The following is a 9,081-nucleotide window of genomic DNA, read 5'->3' on the forward strand; positions in this document are numbered from 1 at the left end:
GAAATTCCTGGATCATATGGTAGTTCTATTAATTTTCTGAGGAACCTTTATACAGTCTTTCATAGTGGCTACATCAGTTAGCTTAACCAGCAACAGTGTCTGAGGGTTCCGTTTTGTCCTTGCCAACACTTGTTGTTGCTTGTGCTTTTTTATTTTACCTATTCCAACAGGTATGAGGTAACATCTCATTGTGGTTTTGATTTGTATTTCCCTAATGATGAGTGATGTTGAGCATCTTCTCATGTTTCTGTTGTGTATGTTCTCAGACTTTCAATTATTTTCATAATGATTCTTTTTTTCCATTTCAAAAAATTTATGACAGCCTCTTATTTGACTATCTTTAAGTCAGCATCATATTCTGTGGTCAATTTTCCACAGAGTGCAAAAGGATAAAATAAATTTGTGATAAAAGAATGCATAAATACGTGTAACAGGATGTTAAATTGGAATTTTGTATCAGTTTGTGCTCCAGTCTAAAAATAGGAGGTGTCAACCACTCCCACATTTGAAACTTAGGTTCTAAATCACTTCTTTGAGACTTGCAAAGGAGCTATCCAAAAGTCAAATCAGAGAAAATTTGGTGACAAACAACTTCCAGTCTACTGAATGAGAGTTAGAATATCTAAGAGGGAATCACATGATTAAGAGGATTTTATTGGCACTAGTTATCAGTATGTGCTGTGAGTCCACCTTTACTGGTGGATAGAAGCTTAGCATGGATTTTCCTTTACTTCAAGGAAACCCCTTAGAAATTTAATATGAGTTTTCTATGGTTTGGGAAACACAGTGGACTATTAGGTAGGTAATGCTGAAGCAGTCTCAAAGTCAAAAGACTGAGTGAAGTGACCTGTGTGTTGTAGGCTGGAAATAACTACAAATCCATTTATTTTTTTTTTTCCTTTTAGTTTTTTGTTTGTTTATTTACTTGTTTGCTTTTTGACATACAGAGATCACAAGTAGGCAAAGAGGCAGTGGGGGGGGGGAAGCAGGCTCCCTGATGAGAACAATTTTAATGCATATTGACTTTATATTATACTATATTAAAACAAAGAATATCCCAAATACACACTTTTTACAAGATTAACATTTCAGGCTGGGTTTTTTCTTTAAAAAAACCAAGAAAACAACAAAAAACCCCACAAAACATATAAACCTTGTTTTCTGCATTTCACAGCACTGGTTATTATATGTGTTTTCCCTATAAAATCTTTTGACTTATAAAATGTGCACGTTTGGATTTTAACCAGTCATCTGGTTCAAAAGTTGTGCAAATAAACAAGATGTGAAAATAATGTGTTACCAGTCTTTTTAAATAAGTCTCATAACAATCGCACCTTTTGCCCTGAATTGAAGGGAAAACTCAGGCTAAATCCACTTGCTGAAATACAGTGCTTTGCAAGCAATTAATTTTTCTCCTGCTCCTTTCTTTTTTTCAACAGACAAACAACAAAGGTTTCTTTTATAAATTATGATAAATTAAAATATTTATGATTATAAAATGATCTCTAGAGCAACGTCACCAGCAGGTATCCATCCCACATACTTGTCAAGGCTGCATCTCCCTTGGCTGTTCTGGTTGATTCCTCCACAAGTAACTTCCTGCCTCTGGAGGGTGCTCTTTTCCAGAGCATGCAGGGAGAGGAGCTGACCTGCTGGCACTAAAACCCTCAGGACATAGCTCCCCACAGGAGGCTCGTGTCTGGGCTCCCAGACCCCAGAAACAGCTGTCTGTGCCTGTCGGCTGGATTCATGTATGTTCATAAAGGGGTCAGCACACTCGTCCGTGAAAGCATCTTAGTTTCAGACAGTTTTGGCTGAAAAATACTTGCCAGTAAACATGTAACATAAGTGATGCTACTGCAGCTGAATCATAGGAAGAAAAATAAATAGAATGCTGGTCAGCAGTGGTGGTTCAAGAAGCACGACAGTATGTTCGTTCCAATGTCTTCACTGGAGGTGTACAGTTCCCTTGTTTTCCAGTACATGGGTCATTTGGTGATGGAAGCTGAAGTGAAGGGATGCTAGTGCCCTGTGTGGCTGGCACAGGGAAGGCTGCTTCTCAGTCTCTGTTGGTGTCCTTGGCAGAGAAGGCCTGCAGGCTTCCCATCTGGTTCAGGCCACTCTGAATGTGTGAAACATGGATTTCTACATTATTGGGAAAGCAACTGATAGTAGAAGCGCCTATTGTACTCTTGATATCATTTAACGAATCTGTAAGTGATTTGAACTCAAAGGAATTCAACTCTCCTCCTTCTGCCAGACACTTAATTTGTAATAAAATAGGAGTGAGCTGAAGATTAAATCTGTCAGAATTTCATTCTCAACACAGAGCCATCTAGTGGAAGAGCTGGCTGCTGAACAAGCTCCTAGGCTTCCTCCTCACACCTCTGTTTCCTATCTGTGGGTTGGTCCTGCCCTGGCCTGGATGGAGCGGGCTCATAGCAGTGCTGCACTTCATGCAAAACTTTGTTGAGGTCCTTGTTGAGTTGCTCAAGCTCCAGAATGATGGTTGCATAACTCTGCCCAAATTCAATGCCAATGGGCATGCAATAGGATTTCAATTTTTCTGCTTCTGTAGGCATTGCTCTTAAGTTTTTGATATGTTCCTTTTTAATCATGAGAATTTTTGACAAAGTGTTCATTTGGATGAGGAATTGTACTGGAAAACGACCTAGTGTTTCAGTGTCAGAGCCAGAAATCGTACTTCTCCACGGTGACTGTGCTAGTACAGGATCATTATCCATAATTGGTGACTGGAGAGGAGGAGTGTAATGTAACCATGGTGGAGTCATAAAGAATCAAGAAGGCCCCTGTTTTTGTCAAAGGCAGCAACTGGCATCGTCTCATGCAGCTCATTACTAAGAACTTCATAGTCAGGGATGGTATGGGTGCCCAGCCCTGCCCTATCAAAAGTTACTCTATAAGGAGGATTAAAAGTATCCACAGCAACTATTTGTCCAGAGAAGAGACCATCATGAACACCACATAATCGAGCTATAAATTTGGTTCCAATAAACAGGGGCAAAGGAATTTCATCTGGGAGATCTTTGAACTGGGAAACATCTGCAACTTGCCTTTGTTGTAAGAGTCGTATTTTCTGTCGTTTCTGTTTTAATGCTGGTCTCTCTTCCTCAAAAAAATGCACAAGAAAGTCTCCGTGGTTTTCCCATAAGTTGCCTGATTATTCCCCATTCTACCCTTGTAACTTCCATGTTTTTAAGTTAGGAAAGGATTCCTTCAGAAAGACACAGAAGTCATCATCGCCTTCAAACAGTTGCTTATCTATAGTTGAATAGAACCATTCATATATGCACATTTATGTGCTTTGGGAAGCTTGAGTCGGTTGTGTAATTGGAAACCAATCTTCTGTGAGCCTTTCTTATCTGGTGTGGACCTTGTTGCTCTAAATTTTGGTGGGATCATTGCAACTTTCCTGTTCCTTTTGGGTGACCTTTATTTATCTGTCTGTCATCTTCATTGGAAAAGAGTCAACTTCATTTTGAATTTCTGAAAGGCATCTCCACAGCGGAGCCCATATGCCTGCTTTCCAAACAGGTGTTTTTTTTTGTTGTTGTTCTTTTTTGTTTTTTGTGATTTTTTTGTTTTTGATTTTGGTTTTTTTTTTTTTTTTTTGTAAAGAGCTATACTTTTCATTCCATGTGTTAGATAAGCTTCCCTCTTTTAAACTGACAAGGGCTTTTGCTGAAGAGTTTTTGTCAGGAATCTGGTTGAGCTGCACCATCTGGAATGAGCCACCTCCATATACATTTTGATACAAGCTTGTTGATCTCAACAAAGCAAACAAGCAAATAAACAAAATAACTTGCTTGGAATCTTAATTTTTTTATTATTATTATGTTCAATTATCCAACATTGTACATCATTAGTTTTTTTTTTGTTTTTTTGTTTTTTTTTTTTTATAATTTTATTTTTTATAACCATATATATATATATATTTTTTCCCCCAGGGGTACAGGTCTGTGAATCTCCACGTTTACAAACTTCACAGCACTCACCATAGCACATACCCTACCCAATGTCCATAACCCCCCACAACCCCCCTCTGCCCAGCAACCCTCAGTTTGTTTTGTGAGATTAAGAGTCACTTATGGTTTGTCTCCCTCCCAATCCCAAATTGTTTCATTTACTCTTCTCCTACCACATTAACCCCCCATGTTGCATCTCCTCTCCCTCATATCAGGGAGATCATATGATAGTTGTCTTTCTCAGATTGACTTATTTCGCTAAGCATGATACCCTCTAGTTCCATCCATGTTGTCGCAAATGGCAAGATTTCATTTCTTTTGATGGCTGCATAGTATTCCATTGTATATATATACCACATCTTCTTTATCCATTCGTCTGTTGATGGACATCTAGGTTCTTTCCATAGTTTGGCTATTGTAGACATTGCTGCTATAAACATTCGGGTGCATGTGCCCCTTCGGATCACTATCTTTGTATCTCTAGGGTAAATACCCAGCAGTGCAATTGCTGGGTCATAGGGTAGTTCTATTTTCAACATTTTGAGGAACCTCCATGCTGTTTTCCAGAGTGGTTGCACCAGCTTGCATTCCCACCAACAATGTAGGAGGGTTCCCCTCTCTCCGCATCCTCGCCAGCATCTGTCATTTCCGGACTTGTTAATTTTAGCCATTCTGACTGGTGTGAGGTGGTATCTCATTGTGGTTTTGATTTGTATTTCCCTGATGCCGAGTGATATGGAGCACTTTTTCATGTGTCTGTTGGCCATCTGGATGTCTTCTTTGCAGAAATGTCTGTTCATGTCTTCTGCCCATTTCTTGATGGGATTATTTGTTCTTTGGGTGTTGAGTTTGCTAAGTTCTTTATAGATTCTGGACACTAGCCCTTTATCTGATATGTCGTTTGCAAATATCTTCTCCCATTCTGTCAGTTGTCTTTTGGTTTTGTTAACTGTTTCCTTTGCTGTGCAAAAGCTTTTGATCTTGATAAAATCCCAATAGTTCATTTTTGCCCTTGCTTCCCTTGCCTTTGGCGATGTTCCTAGGAAGATGTTGCTGCGGCTGAGGTCGAAGAGGTTGCTGCCTGTGTTCTCCTCAAGGATGTTGATGGATTCCTTTCTCACATTGAGGTCCTTCATCCATTTTGAGTCTATTTTCGTGTGTGGTGTAAGGAAATGATCCAATTTCATTTTTCTGCATGTGGCTGTCCAATTTTCCCAACACCATTTATTGAAGAGGCTGTCTTTTTTCCATTGGACATTCTTTCCTGCTTTGTCGAAGATTAGTTGACCATAGAGTTGAGGGTCTATTTCTGGGCTCTCTATTCTGTTCCATTGATCTATGTGTCTGTTTTTGTGCCAGTACCATGCTGTCTTGATGATGACAGCTTTGTAATAGAGCTTGAAGTCCGGAATTGTGATGCCACCAACTCTGGCTTTCTTTTTCAATATTCCTTTGGCTATTCGCGGTCTTTTCTGGTTCCATATAAATTTTAGGATTATTTGTTCCATTTCTTTGAAAAAAATGGATGGTACTTTGATAGGAATTGCATTAAATGTGTAGATTGCTTTAGGTAGCATAGACATTTTCACAATATTTATTCTTCCAATCCAGGAGCATGGAACATTTTTCCATTTCTTTGTGTCTTCCTCAATTTCTTTCATGAGTACTTTATAGTTTTCTGTGTATAGATTCTTAGTCTCTTTGGTTAGGTTTATTCCTAGGTATCTTATAGTTTTGGGTGCAATTGTAAATGGGATGGACTCCTTAATTTCTCTTTCTTCTGTCTTATTGTTGGTGTAGAGAAATGCGACTGATTTCTGTGCATTGATTTTATATCCTGACACTTTAGTGAATTCCTGTACAAGTTCTAGCAGTTTTGGAGTGGAGTCTTTTGGGTTTTCCACATATAGTATCATATCATCTGCGAAGAGTGATAGTTTGACTTCTTCTTTGCCGATTTGGATGCCTTTAATTTCTTTTTGTTGTCTGATTGCTGAGGCTAGGACTTCTATTACTATGTTGAATAGCAGTGGTGATAACGGACATCCCTGCCGTGTTCCTGACCTTAGCGGAAAAGCTTTCAGTTTTTCTCCATTGAGAATGATATTTGCGATGGGTTTTTCATAGATGGCTTTGATAATATTGAGGTATGTGCCCTCTATCCCTACACTTTGAAGAGTTTTGATCAGGAAGGGATGCTGTACTTTGTCAAATGCTTTTTCAGCATCTATGGAGAGTATCATATGGTTCCTGTTTTTTCTTTTATTAATGTGTTGTATCACATTGATTGATTTGCGGATGTTGAACCAACCTTGCAGCCCTGGAATAAATCCCACTTGGTCGTGGTGAATAATCCTTTTAATGTACTGTTGAATCCTATTGGCTAGTATTTTGGTGAGAATTTTTGCATCTGTGTTCATCAAGGATATTGGTCTGTAGTTCTCTTTTTTGATGGGATCCTTGTCTGGTTTGGGGATCAAGGTGAGGCTGGCCTCATAAAATGAGTTTGGAAGTTTTCCTTCCATTTCTATTTTTTGGAACAGTCTCAGGAGAATAGGAATTAGTTCTTCTTTAAATGTTTGGTAGAATTCCCCCGGGAAGCCGTCTGGCCCTGGGCTTTTGTTTGTTTGGAGATTTTTGATGACTGTTTCAATCTCCTTACTGGTTATGGGTCTGTTCAGGCTTTCTATTTCTTCCAGGTTCAGTTGTGGTAGTTTATATGTTTCTAGGAATGCATCCATTTCTTCCAGATTGTCAAATTTGTTGGCATAGAGTTGCTCATAATATGTTCTTATAATTGTCTGTATTTCTTTGGTGTTAGTTGTGATCTCTCCTCTTTCATTCATGATTTTATTTATTTGGGTCCTTTCTCTTCTCTTTTTGATAAGTCTGGCCAGGGGCTTATCAATCTTATTAATTCTTTCAAAGAACCAGCTCCTAGTTTCGTTGATTTGTTCTATTGTTTTTTTGGTTTCTATTTCATTGATTTCTGCTCTGATCTTTATGATTTCTCTTCTCCTGCTGGGTTTAGGGTTTCTTTCTTGTTCTTTCTCCAGCTCCTTTAGGTGTAGGGTTAGGTTGTGTACCTGAGACCTTTCTTGTTTCTTGAGAAAGGCTTGTACCGCTATATATTTTCCTCTCAGGACTGCCTTTGTTGTGTCCCACAGATTTTGAACTGTTGTATTTTCATTATCATTTGTTTCCATGAATTTTTTCAATTCTTCTTTAATTTCCTGGTTGACCCATTCATTCTTTAGAAGGATGCTGTTTAGTCGCCATATATTTGGGTTCTTTCCAAATTTCCTCTTGCGATTGAGTTCTAGCTTCAGAGCATTGTGGTCTGAAAATATGCAGGGAATGATCTCAATTTTTTGATAACAGTTAAGACCTGATTTAGAACCAAGGATGTGATCTATTCTGGAGAATGTTCCATGTGCACTAGAGAAGAATGTGTATTCTGTTGCTTTGGGATGAAATGTTCTGAATATATCTGTGATGTCCATCTGGTCCAGTGTGTCATTTAAGGCCTTTATTTCCTTGTTGATCTTTTGCTTGGATGATCTGTCCATTTCAGTGAGGGGAGTGTTAAAGTCCCCTACTATTATTGTATGATTGTTGATGTGTTTCTTTGATTTTGTTATTAATTGGTTTATATAGTTGGCTGCTCCCACGTTAGGGGCATAGATATTTACAATTGTTAGATCTTCTTGTTGGACAGATCCTTTGAGTATGATATAGTGTCCATCTTCATCTCTTATTATAGTCTTTGGTTTAAAATCTAAGTGATCTGATATAAGGATTGCCACTCCTGCTTTCTTCTGATGTCCATTAGCATGGTAAATTCTTTTCCACCCCCTCACTTTAAATCTGAAAGTGTCTTCGGGTTTAAAATGAGTTTCTTGTAGGCAACATATAGATGGGTTTTGTTTTTTTATCTATTCTGATACCCTGTGTCTTTTGATTTGGGCATTTAGCCCATTAACATTCAGGGTAACTATTGAGAGATATGAATTTAGTGCCATTGTATTGCCTGTAAGGTGACTGCTATTGTATATTGTTTCTGTTCCTTTCTGATCTACTACTTTTAGGTTCTCTCTTTGCTTAGAGGACCCCTTTCAATATTTCCTGTAGAGCTGGCTTGGTGTTTGCAAATTCTTTCAGTTTTTGTTTGTCCTGGAAGCTTTTAATCTCTCCTTCTATTTTCAATGATAGCCTAGCTGGATATAGTATTCTTGGCTGCATGTTTTTCTCGTTTAGTACTCTGAATATATCATGCCAGCTCTTTCTGGCCTGCCAGGTCTCTGTGGATAAGTCTGCTGCCAATCTAATATTTTTACCATTGTATGTTACAGACTTCTTCTCCCGGGCTGCTTTCAGGATTTTCTCTTTGTCACTAAGACTTGTAAATTTGACTATTAGGTGACGGGGTGTGGACCTATTCGTATTGGTTTTGAGTGGGGTTCTCTGAACCTCCTGGATTTTGATGCTTGTTCCCTTTGCCATATTGGGGAAATTCTCTCCAATAATTCTCTCCAATATACCTTCTGCTCCCCTCTCTCTTTCTTCTTCTTCTGGAATCCCAATTATTCTAATGTTGTTTCGTCTTATGGTGTCACTTATCTCTCGAATTCTGCCCTCGTGGTCCAGTAGTTGTTTGTCCCTCTTTTGTTCAGCTTCCTTATTCTCTGTCATTTGGTCTTCTATATCGCTAATTCTTTCTTCTGCCTCATTTATCCTAGCAGTGAGAGCCTCCATTTTTGATTGCACCTCATTAATAGCTTTTTTGATTTCAACTTGATTAGATTTTAGTTCTTTTATTTCTCCAGAAAGGGCTTTTATATCTCTCGAGAGGGTTTCTCTAATATCTTCCATGCCTTTTTCGAGCCCAGCTAGAACCTTGAGAATCGTCATTCTGAACTCTAAATCTGACATATTACCAATGTCTGTATTGATTAGGTCCTTAGCCTTTGGTACTGCCTCTTGTTCTTTTTTTTGTGGTGAATTTTTCCGCCTTGTCATTTTGTCCAGATAAGAGTATATGAAGGAGTAAGTAAAATACTAAAAGGGTGGCAACAACCCCAGGAAAATATGCTTT

The 9,081-nt window shown here is 38.5% G+C and overlaps 1 pseudogene; it reads right to left on the reverse strand.

Annotated features, from left to right (window-relative positions):
- Nucleotides 1–2,059: 2,059 nt before the first annotated feature.
- Nucleotides 2,060–9,081, reverse strand: part of LOC116875560 — an 8,225-nt pseudogene continuing 1,203 nt past the window's right edge.

Source organism: Lontra canadensis, unplaced genomic scaffold (assembly GCF_010015895.1).
Source record: "Lontra canadensis isolate GAN:19392208 unplaced genomic scaffold, GSC_riverotter_1.0 scaffold1, whole genome shotgun sequence".
Lineage (NCBI taxonomy): Eukaryota > Metazoa > Chordata > Mammalia > Carnivora > Mustelidae > Lontra > Lontra canadensis.